Source organism: Malaclemys terrapin, chromosome 8, assembly GCF_027887155.1.
Source record: "Malaclemys terrapin pileata isolate rMalTer1 chromosome 8, rMalTer1.hap1, whole genome shotgun sequence".
NCBI lineage: Eukaryota > Metazoa > Chordata > Testudines > Emydidae > Malaclemys > Malaclemys terrapin.
The window spans coordinates 24,184,722-24,197,323 of NC_071512.1; positions in this window are offsets into that span (position 1 = coordinate 24,184,722).

Consider the following 12,602-nt stretch of genomic DNA (forward strand, 5'->3'; position numbering starts at 1 on the left):
TAAAATAAGTTCATTAGAAATACCATGGGTTTTTTTTCTATGGCATAGTATATGAGGCTCAGAAATATTACTGTATGTATTTACTGGTTTCTTTTAAGGTGGAGATTTTAAATAATTTATTTCTGCTTGTAAACTGCCAAAATAAAAATAGCTATTTTTAGATATTCTCTCAGGTAATCAATCACTAGGATTGGAAAACAGACCATTGGTGTGGTCTCTTGTGCCCTCTAATACACAGGCCCCCCAAAACCTGGGCATCTTGTCAAATCACCTGCTGAGTCTATAAGCACAGTCACTGATTTTTCAAGGTATACGATAATAAATTGCTATGAATACATAGCACATCTCCCTCTCTCCCCAAGCCACTAGTTGTACTGAAAACATTCTTAAATGCACTGATGCATCTGTGCCTACCAACAAACAATGCTAAGTCTCAGTATTTATATCTCTGAAAACTAAGACATTACCCACTGTGGAAGCTGAAACAACAGGGGAAGTGCAGATTGTTCTGTTCCATTATCACCCTACCTTTAATCATTTGGTATTCGCTTTTGCCCCATACTATGTCCATTTTTAGATTTTGTAACATTTTGACCTGAATATTCAGTGCTTTTGTTTTTGTTTCCATATTATTCATTTTGGCACTCGGGCTGGAGCAAGTTTGGCAGAGCTACTCAGAGGAAAGGTGCTTGCTGCTGGCAAACGGCTGTCTATCTGGGGAAAAAGAGTGGTCATTGAGCAATCCACTGATGTGGTGTGGTCAGAGGATAACGTGCATCCAAAGTTCTGCAATAATTGCATTTCTCTTTCCCTATCAGCCAACAACAAACATTGTGATGACTACTTGGTCTCCTATTCTGCATCACTCACAGGGTAAAAATGTTGAGGCTTCTCTGCACTAGGGGATAAATCCTGCCCTCACTGAGTCCCACAGCACAGAGCCAGATGGGGATCTACAACCCAGCCTGCCCTGCACCTTTGTTTAGAGGTTTTTCAACTGGAAGTCCCCTCTTTGCCTAACAGGGCTGCTGCTGCTCCTCCTAGTGGAAGGAAAGACTGGTAGCCCCAGAAATTCCCTATCAAGCAGCAATCCGGCTGCTCTCATTTTAGTTTCACCTGCCTGAAAAGAGAGGTAGCTCTCCCTCTGCTTTTAGGATTCATCACTGAATTTGGCCTGCTGGTTTGATCATTAGCTTCCCTGGCTTGGGCCGGGTACTGACGGGGAGTGTGACATGAATGCTGATCCATGCCTCCCCTAATAACATCTAACTCTTTTATAGCCCTTTTCAGAATAGGGAATTTTACTCCCTCCTATTTAACTCTTGGAATGGACACTGCTCAGGATTCATCAGGTGGAGAGCAGCCTCTGTGAAAGTAACCCTGTGCTCAGTGCACTACTGAGGCATAGTCCGATGGCTACAAAAGCATGGAAGATCATTACAAGGACTGCATTAGAGAGAAACCTTCTCACTGGCCAGAGAGCAACAAAGGCCTAATAGGTCACTACTGCTTACCTGGGAATCCAGGATCTAATAGAACCTTGAATCCATGAATTGCCATGGTGCTAGGTGGGCAAAGACCCTCAACATATGGTGCTGATATATTTCACCCTTTCATTTAAATATCTCCCCTCTTTCAAAAAACCAACAATAGCCAACAAATTCATGTCAGTTGTTGACTGTATGTGTTCTCTCCACCTGCTGCATTGGCTCTGGCCAGATAGCCCATACAGCAGACTTCGATTGAACTGCCCAAGAAGACTACAGACTCAGTTGAATGGCGAAGGCATTCGGCCAGGTTCATTGCCAACAAAGCACGGTATTAGTGCCTTTTATGGTGTTTATGCAAGTATCCTGTGCCTAGCACGTCTTAGCAGTGTTTGTGCTTTTGCAACACTAGCCCCATACTTATCAAGTTCATGTTCCAGACAGCATGTTTTGTAACAGGGCCTGACTTTTGCTCATAACCTGACTCTTGCTAACTTTGCTTTAGTTAGCAGGGCCTGACTTTTGTTTAGGTCTTAGGTCTCCCATGAGGCCCCTTAAACTAGGCCTCATGTCTCAGGCTCTCTTTTTACTACACAAACAGACATTGCTTCTATCTCATTCTGATTATGTTGTAGCCATTTCACTTTTATCCAGAGCCCTATCATAGTTAGGCTGCGCAAGAACAACAAAACTGTAAACTCTGAGATGGATAAAAAAGAGTTGTAGAGGTGCATGTCATCAACATCGGCATACAAATTAAGTCCAAAGGTTTCACAATCTTAGTGGCTTTATATACACATTGAACAGGAAGAGTGACTCCTTGTGGGACTAGATATAGGATAACTTCAGGGAAGATGAGTAATTACCAACAGCAACACTCCAGGAGTCCTCTAAGAAGGAGTAAAATTGCTGAAAGAACACACCATGCAAATCCATAAGTTCTTCCAGTCAGATCAAGAAAACTATGTGGTTGCTATTATCCAAAAGCTGCTGACAGAGTTAATAAAATTACCATGAACACTTTACCCTTGTTCATCACTAGAAGGAATTCATAAGCTGTTCATATCAATCCAATCTGTTCTACATATTTGAAATAGAGCAGGTGATCCATTCACATATCTAAGCCTTGTTTTTGTTTGCAAATAATTAATGAATAGATTGATTTTTTTAAACTAATTGGTTAGTGATTCACAATAATTTAACATTTTTTATGCAAACGTATGTTAGCCTATGATTTGCTAATAAGCTACTCAGCACAACTGTTGCTTCAAGTACTCACTGTTCATATCGCCTTTGCCCTGTATCAGTCATCACCTGAGGCACTTGATATTGTTTCTGCTCTCTGATTGAATGACTCCAAAACCCACAAAAATATGGCTGTGGAATATTTACACGTTCCCTTTTCACAAATGTTATTGCAAACAAACGTTTGCTTTCTGTTTTAGTTGAAAGGCTGATCTCAGAGACTTTTTTGTAGTATTTGCCCAGTTGAATCTGAAAACAGAATACTAAAAGATGGGTAGGTTTGTAGTTTATTGACTGTTAATTAGGTATAAATGCAATTAATTACTTGGGTAGTACTTTAAAATTTGCTCACTGAATAATCTCCTAGGGCCACATTCCTGCAGTGTAGCCCATCTGGGCACAGTGATGGCAGAAGTGGATTACTGACACTCATTCTGGGTGCAGTTGAGGTAGGGAGCCCATTATGCCCACAGAATCCTAGGTCTGGGGAAGGTGCAGTGATCAAAGGGAAAGTAGAGTGTTAACTCTTTCCTTCTGCTGTGCCATGGGGGCCACCTGTCCAAGCACAGTGGTCATTTTTAATTTGTTAATGAAGTATTACATGCAGTTGCAACTTTTTCTTGCCAATTTCAGACTAAATGTCTCTTCTCATTTGAACAGACTCTTGACAATTACCAGCACAGAATACAAAAATCTATGATTAACTAAAAGTCCACAAGTAGGGTGTCTTTGTATTGCTTGTTTTGTACTGAACCATCAGTCAAATTTATATATGCTTTTTTTTTTACTGTTTGTTACAAAATCATGCATATTCGGTACAAACATATTACGAGATGCTCTTTTGAAACCTATGCGTCTCTTTATGTTTAGTAAGATAACATCAAAAGAAACCAAAAACAACGCTAAATTGAAAAAAACCACAACCTCTGCTTTCTTGTGTAGCAGCATAAGATATTTATATATGAAGGTATGTTTCCTATTGTGTTGGTTATACAAGTCATCTGTTAAACCCATCGAAGGATTTGGAGTTTTGTTTTTCAATCATGAGCATTGGTAGTGGACTTATTGTGGTTTACTTGCATTTCCCCCCCCATCTGTAGTCAATGCTAATGTATGAGGTTAAAACAAACACTAGAATGATTAACATTAGCATAAAAAATTCCCAGTATAATTTAGGTCTATCTATTCTGTACAATGTATTACAGAGGAAATTAACTGAGTCCTATTTCTATATGGAATCATTGATACTTAGTTAGATTTATGCTTTGTTTTTTGTAAGATTTACTATAAATTAGTATCGGTATTAAGCTAGAAATGTTCAACAATTTAGTGTCTGTGTGACCTAGCATTAGAAACAGATGAGTGTTACCATATCAGTGCTTACAACTCCTATTAATCCAGTGTGTTCACAGAATGTAATATGTACAGACACCTGTAATAGGTCACAGACTTACTAATTTCCATATTCCTATTGAGCTACAGTATCAAAATTGAAACTCAATCATTTAGGAGCCACCCTTCCAAATCTGATCTTCCCTTCAGAAGAAAACAGAAGGCCATTCATTTGTTTTTACCAGATTTCAACCATTCAGTTGCCCTTGAGACAGATTTAGAAAGGAATTTAGGTGCCTATAGATGCATATAGGTACTTCTCTAAGTCCCACCAGGTGCCTATTTGAATGTCAATGGAAGTTAGGTGCCCTAACCTGCCCAGGCAATTTTCTGCATCTATCTGCACCTTTGAAAATTTGGCCCCTTGTCTTCAATAACAGGGGTAAGAATTTACAACAAATTACAGTTCTTTTTTCTGGTTAGTAAACATGTCAGGTGTGAGAAATTCAAAAGTGTCTGGGCATGTCTCAGAATCACCAATCTGAAACATCTTAAAAAGGATCTGATTTTCAGAAAGTGCAGAGCACCCAACCCTCTGAAACTTTGTTTCAGGTACTGACCATTGACCCCTGATCTAATCTTGGAGGGTCTATAGTTTGAGATAAAATATAATTTATCTGCTATGTATGCTTCTGGAAATAATGATGGAAGCTATAACAGCAAGTAGAAGAAACAAAATATATGTATTAAAAATGGGCTTGTCTATACATCTTTAGCGTTAAGCGTTAAGGGTTCAGAGTGAGGCCCAGAAAAGTTGGCAGCTGGCATAAACTAGCGTGAGTACTATATGCTTGACAGAAGGTTATTAAATGATACGTGTTTGTCCTAAGGTTATAAAATTTTGCAATATGCATAGTTGTGTTAAATAGGTAAACCACAAACACACACATGGTAGCATCTTAGGTATTTTTGCAATAAGGTAACCATGGAGCTAACTGCATTGACATATCAAAATACTGAGACATTAATTGACACAAATGAGATTTTTAACAGTCAGAAATTTTACTATTGGCCAGTATACCACATAAGGTTGGCTGGGATACCACTCATAGGCAGGGGCCAAAACCTTATCAAATATGGTTCAGAACATCTGTTGAGTGGAATAGGAAATGATGTATAGAAGATGTGGTTATCTAACCTGTTGTTGGGACACCAGGACAACAATGTGGGACAACTGAGTAGAAAGCTTGGCCCAGTGGCTTCCTGTTGGGGTGATCTCCACTTACTTTTCCTTCCATCTTTGGTAATGTCTTCGTAAGGTTTTAAAGTATGCATGCTGTATAAACAAATATGAATAATGCAGGAAACGACTTTGCTGTATTTATCTTATTTTTGCACATATGTATATTGATTTTTCCTGTGATTTCAATTATATTTGTCTGTATTGAGGTTGTGTGTGCTCTACCAATTTCATCTTCTTAATTAACTCTAAGTAACCACCTGAATTGGAAAAGAACCTGTAACAACACTCAGTAATTTGATCAGTAATTTGGGCATCTGAAGTTGAGTAACCAAGAACTCTTAATACTACTAGTTAGTTTTGAAAATCTTGGCCAATTCCTCCAATTTAGTGAAAGGAAGATCAGCAAAAGTCACCAGCTCTGTTTATTGGCTTATAACCAAAAATATTTTGATAAAGTATAATTATTTGATAACTTCAACTTCACTATTACCATCTCACCTTCAATGGTGATTTTACACCATCTTTCCTGGCCACTGTATGAGAGAGAGGACCTGTGGGAAACACAGTATGTAATTATGTAGTTAGACTGTAGCATAATACATACGCACAAGATGGTTGACTTAGGGTTGCACAGGCAACTTTAAAGCTGGCATTGTCTAGCTCAAAAGCACTTGACTTAGCAATCAAAAAAAATTTCTAATGTAGGTTTAAAAAATAACAACCCCCTCTCCCCCACAATTTCCTATATTTTATAAAAGGTAACAGGAGAAAAAAATCTAACATGAACACCTCTGTCCCATTCCCCAGTATCTGCAGCAGGATTTGAACCTTCAGCCATTGGCCCTGACTTCTACCAGACTATCTACATAAGTGGATAACAGGAAACAGCTGTTACTCTGTGTTGATCTCCTATTCCACAGATCAGCGTCAATATTGTGAAGGCTGGCCCTGCCCTAGGAACCCCATTTGGCTGGGGATGGCTAGAGAAGTGGAGCTGGCTTCTGCATCCCCCATGGAGCCCTGATGGGATAGACAGCTGGCTGGAAATCCCACTCCTACTGCCTGCTGCTAACTCTCCCTCTGATTGGAGGGTGGCATTGCCACTGCAGAAGGAACTGTGGGGCTGTAGGAGCAAGCATGTGCTGCAGGGCCCTAGCTGGCTTGAGAGCCTGAGCACAAGACTGGGTGCAGGCCCAGAGAGCAGCCTGAATGTTTGGTCCCTAGCAGCCTATACCATGTGTAAGAATCAGCCCAAAAGCAAGCAAATGCCTTCTCCTAGTACTGAGGAGCTGAGGCTGGAGGGGCTATAAAACTGTATCTGACAGAAGAGTGTTCATTTTAGGTATCTTACATTTATGCCATACGCCCATTGGCTGACTGCTCTTTGCAATGACATCAGGGTTCTGTCTATGCTAATAAAGGCATTGAGATAGATCTGTGCATTGGAGCATTTGCTAGATGAATTCCGGTGTCCTCAAAAGTTGGGCAAGTTTGGGGAAACTTAGCACTCCCCACCATGTTCTTTGCCACTAGCGTAGGCAGCAAAACACATTGAAATAGTGGGTTACCTATGCAGGAATAGCCCATTTTACAGACAGCATAGCCAAAAAGAGAGCTATGGTATGCTCTTTCTAAGAAGCAGTGTGGCTAAACAGATGGGATTTGGGTCAGGTGTATTAGAACGCAGGGTTCTAATCTCAATTTGTGTGACTTCTCTGATGTTTGAGGCATTGGTTAATACCAAAAAATGTGACGGGTACAGCCTTATTAGCAGAACAAGTGAATCTAGAACTCATGAGCTCCTGATTCTCTATTATTATTTGTACATTTTGGTTACACTGGTTCTCATACCAGTCGTGGGATGGGTGTGTGAGAGGGGGATCCTGCCCCATATGATACCCTGGAGGAGGGCCCAGACTACTTGGGTCATGTGCTGGATCTGTGCAGTGGTCTAGGGGAGCCTGGCCCACCTTTCTCTTCCAATCTTCCTCTACTACAGGTGCTTTTGCAGCAGCTGGGCTGGATTTCTGTTCCCAAGGATTCCCAGTGCAACACTTGATGCTACTATGGTTTCAGCAGGAGCCTAGCCTTAGGTTGTTTAAGACATTTGGTTTGCTGCCAAAATTAAGCAGTAGCAACACAAGTCAGATCAAGGAAATGATGATTTGCTTCGGTTTATATCAGCTAAATCGGAACAAAATTTCATGTTTCAAGCAGAAGGTAGCTCTCTGATCAAAGACCTGTTATAAGCAATGGAGAGGTTAGAACTTCTCAAATAAAGAAGAACGTTGTATAATTGAAAGTGTTAGAGGGCTTGCTGCACGTTCACCCTGTAATACCCTGGATCAAATCAAATAGCCCCGTGATAATGTAATTAAATCAAAAATGAATCAACCTTCCCCATATAATCCCCACTAGAGTTCAACAGCAATGTTACACAATTCTTCACAGGCAAGGGAGAAGAAGTTACCTTGTAGTTTGCCTAGGGACTTTAATATTACTTTGTACCAGTCTGTGACGGGGTTCAACTCAACACCACTAGCACCCCCAGTCACTCCGGGAATTAGCTCTTGACTGCTCCGGGGCATCCTCACCGCATGGTAGCTCGCCCGTTGTCTCCATTCTGCTGCCCCGGGACCTGCGTTGCTCCCTGCTTAGCGGTGTCCTCTTAAGGATGGTCTTCATCTGCTTCAGGACTGCCCTTCAGCAGTGCCCACTACTCTGGTCTCACCCCCTTCTGAGGGGAAGGGGGTTGTTAACAGCAGTCCTTCTGTTTGCCTCGCCTCAGTGGCCAACCACAACCTTAGAGTCTAGCCCCTCATCTCAGGGGCAGGTCATGGTCTGTCTTGGCCCCTCTCCTCGGTGGCCAGGGGCAATGCAAGGGGGGGAAGGAGGGGACTCAGGCCCACCTGCTACTGTGGGTACCAACCCAGGGACCCTCTAGCAGCAGCCTCCCTCTGTCCTCCTTCTCTCCCGTCTTGTCTGCCTAGTTTCCCTGGGCCACGTCCCCTTTGGCCCTATGCACCTTCTTGACCCCTTCTAGCAAGGGCCGCAGCCTGGCAGGTATCTGGACCTGACCTGAGCTGAGCTGAGCTGAGCTCTGCTCTGCTCTGCTCTGCTCTGCTCTGCTCTGCTCTGCTCTGCTCTGCTCTGCTCAAGGTACTGCTCCTTAGCTCAGGAGCCTGTCCTTCTCCCTCACTAGTCAGGGAGTGACTGACTTCTCTGCTAGGCAGCCTTTATATAGGACCTAGCCCAGCCCTGATTGGCTGCCTCTTTCCCTGCCCTGATTGGCTCTCCCCAGGCCTTGGCTGACTGGCTGCTGATCTGCGCAGCCTCTCGGGCCTGGTTCAGCCCTTTTTCCTCAGGGGGTGGGGCACTGCCCCACCACACAGCCGCTGACTTTGCTCGGGGCACCTAGTTTCTACTCTCTGGTGGATGGATTCAGTGAGTCTTGTAATTCAAAAAATGCTTTGAAATTTATGTTCTTCATTTTTCATCTTCTCAGGAGAACTTTTGTATTTCAAAAATCTCATTTTTAATAGTAGGGTAGTTGATCATTCCAAGATGATCTAAATGCATTTAAGAGGAGTTTGGTAGTGTTAAAACAAGTTCTTCTGTCATTATCTTAGCAGTTGCCTATTCATATCTCTAAAAATATAAGCAATAAATGTCATCTAAGCAAAAATCCTTAAGCAGTATTCCTCCTCTGCTCAACAACAGCCAAACACATCAGACAGCTGGATTTTTTTTAACAGCAATTTGTACAGGAATTTCCATCAGCCTACAATCATCACAAAGAACACATATGCCCCACACTAAACTTTTATTGATAAAATAGTTTGAATTACAGTTTTGGATTTTCACTTTTACACTGTTTCTTTGAAATAAAAGGCATAAACACAAGGAATGGGTAAACCTTACACTGAGTGGAGTATTTACACAATGCAACTGCAGTTTAAACTTTTACATTATTTCACTAAAAGGAAGAAAACAATATAGGAAAAAAATCAGTTCTCCTTTTTCTAGTCTACAGCTTTGGAAAATTGATCATAGTTATGAGGAAAATTTCTGGTAGGGCTCTTACTTCCATCATAAGTTACTTTTTAATAAGGAAACCAACATTTACACTGTAATTATTTTTGTAATTTTCCCTCTCACTTATAAAGATAATTCTGTTTTTATGGAATTTATTATCCGTATTAGTGGGAACATAAAGCCTTTATTTAGGAATGTTTATAAATAAAGTATAATAATTCCTCCTTTCTCTATAGGGCAACAAATCGTTGTCAGCACTGAAAAATGTGAATGACCAATTTTTATACCATTTTTAAGTATAAAAAAATACCTAAAAGATGGATCATATTTTGTGTTCGTTTTCTTTTCCAGACACAAGGAACTTTGTAGACCATTAGTATTTCTGAATTTTTGTTTTCCCCTTTTAGACTTGTCCTTTTGAAAGATGCATTAATGCACATCCCTTGGGAATTTTAGGAAACTCAAATTATTGATTCACAAGATATAGGAAATACAAAATAGAAATGTTCCAAATTTAAGATCCTTAACCCCCATGTACATAACAGCATATGTAACACACAAGCATTCCCATAGTAATTATGTTCTTTTAACACAGCATCATCTTGAACTTAATATCAAAGTTCTGTTGATGAATCCACAATTAATCTCAAAAGTGGCCTATTTTATACTTGAGAGACGAGGTGGGTGAGGTAATATCTTCTATTGGACTAACTTCTGTTGGTGAGAGAGACCAGCTTTTGAGCTTATGTAACCCACACACTGCCTGGGTGTGGTGTCCTGTCCCAGCTAGTGGCACTGAGACCACTTAGAGAGTGAGTTAAATGAGTCTGCTCTACCGCCTTAGCTAAGAGCCAGTTGGCTTTTAGCTCATGCTGTTGAGTGAGGCTCATGTACTAAGCTCCAGAGGTCCTCACTTCGATCCCACCCACCGACGACTGAGGTCTGTCGGTCTTACACTTACGCAGAGCTCTTCCGAGAAACTGCTCTGTGTAAGCTTGAAAGCTTGTCTCTATCACCAACAGAAGTTGGTTCAGTAAAACATATTACCTTACATCTCTAATATCCTGGGACCAGCATGGCTATAAAAACACTGAATACTACTATTTTATACTTGCCACTTCTTTGGATGAATAACATCAGTACAATATTTTTTGTTAGCTACAATTCCCACCTTGGTAGGCTATAAATAAGGAGGTTAAGTCTATTCTCATGGCAATAAAACAGAAGGACCTAATCCTGCTCCCACTAAATGTAAATAGAAATTTTGGCATTGACTTCACTGTGATCTATATTCGGTTTAATGATTTGATACTGCTCTAACTGAAGTCAATGGAAATGTTTCCATGGGCTTTAGATCAGGTCCAAACCACTGATCTTGCAAGCAGCCCAATTATTTCCAGAGAAGTTACTTATAAAAGAACTACTTGTGCAAATGAAAGCACTAAGCACTACAACGGATCAAGTACTGTGTGAGTCAAGGCAACTAACATTGTCTCCCCTGATGAATCTCTTTATGAAGCAATATCAAAATACATCCTTTATTTTTAGGCTAAACTATCACTAAGTATATCCTAATCGGAGTAAACTAATACATACCAACACTTATCCAGTACATCCTTCTTTTCTCTGTTACTTTGGACCAATATCCAATGTAGAAAAAGCACACCACAGAGACAATTCTGGAGTCCCTCTAATTCCTATTTTGAACTTTGTGGTAATTCTTGAAAATGGTTTCTTTTTACTATTTATGTCTTTCTCCCATGGGAACATCCAATTTTCCTACTATAAAATATTTCCAAGAATAGGCCTCTTGTCCTTCTGCTCCAAAACATATACCCCTCTACCCCTATATAACGCGACCCGATATAACACAAATTCAGATATAACACGGTAGAGCAGCGCTCCGGGAGTGGGGCTACGCACTCTGGTGGATCAAAGCAAGTTCGATATAACACGGTTTCACCTATAACGCGGTACGGTTTTTGGCTCCCGAGGACAGCGTTATATCGGGGTAGAGGTGTAGCACAACAACACTTCAGAAGCAGATCCCATATACATCCCAGTGTGCACTTGGCTTCCAAAGCCAAACCTATACAAATCAAAGCTTAAGCTCCCAACAATTTTTATAGAAAACCTAGTTCTCAAACTAACAAGTCTAATTTTTCTTGACTCCATATTTAACAATCAAAACGATTATTTCCTTAATTTTTAAAAATTACAGAATTGTTTACTGGTTTCGTTATGACCAGAAAAAGTAGATATTAAAGCAAACTTCTCCATTTTTCATCTACCAAAAAAAAAAAAAAATCCAAGAGTACCAAACTTTCGCATCCCTTTACAAGCTTCTACTGCCTGCTCTAATAAGTAGCTTGCTTCTACTTGTTCAAATAATGGCCACAATTTTTAAAAAGTGATTCATGATTTTGGGTTCCCAATTAGGACACTTTGAAGAGACCTGATTTTTCAGAAAGTGTTGAACAGTGGCCCTCTGAAAATCAAGCCCCTTTATGGTTTCAGGCTGAATACTTGAAAACAGGGGCATGAAAAATTATATCACCCTTGAAAATCTTGGCCTAGTATTATTAACTGGTGCCTGGAGTACAAGAAGTGCTGGTTTTTTAACACTGTGTACTGTTTGGTTGTCCTATGCAGCTCTCAAGAATGTGGTACATTCATCATCTTTTCTCTGGCTCTGCTTCTCTCCATTGGTCACATAAACACATGAAACAAGATGTATTGGTTAAAAGGATATGGTCCAGAGTGGTATATGTAAAAATATCCTATCCTATTGATTCTCACATATTGAGGGACAGCTTCAAAGAAAAAAAGTCATCTTGGGTTTGTTTGGGGTTTTTTTTGCCCTGGTCCCTTTTTAATCCCATAAACACAGTTTCAAAAAAGAAAAGAACAAGATGTAGAAATTGATTATTTTCCACACTTCCTTTGAGAATAAAAAAATGAAGAATGCCTACACCTTCAGTTTTTTGAAAAGTTAAATCCATAAGCTCCATCCAAAATAAAAGCCTCATTGAAATCCATTGAAGTAAATTGAAAGACTCCCATTGACTTCATTCAGTTTTGGATTATGCCTTAAATGCACACATAACTATATTATACTCATGTGTGCAAAAAGGATATTTGAGCACTCAGAGGTAGCTGTATATGTACAGCTTACTTTTTAATGTGCAATGACTTGTGGATGTGTATATATGTAGGTACCACGGGCAAGATCAGCACTGCAACCTCGAACATTTAGAAGC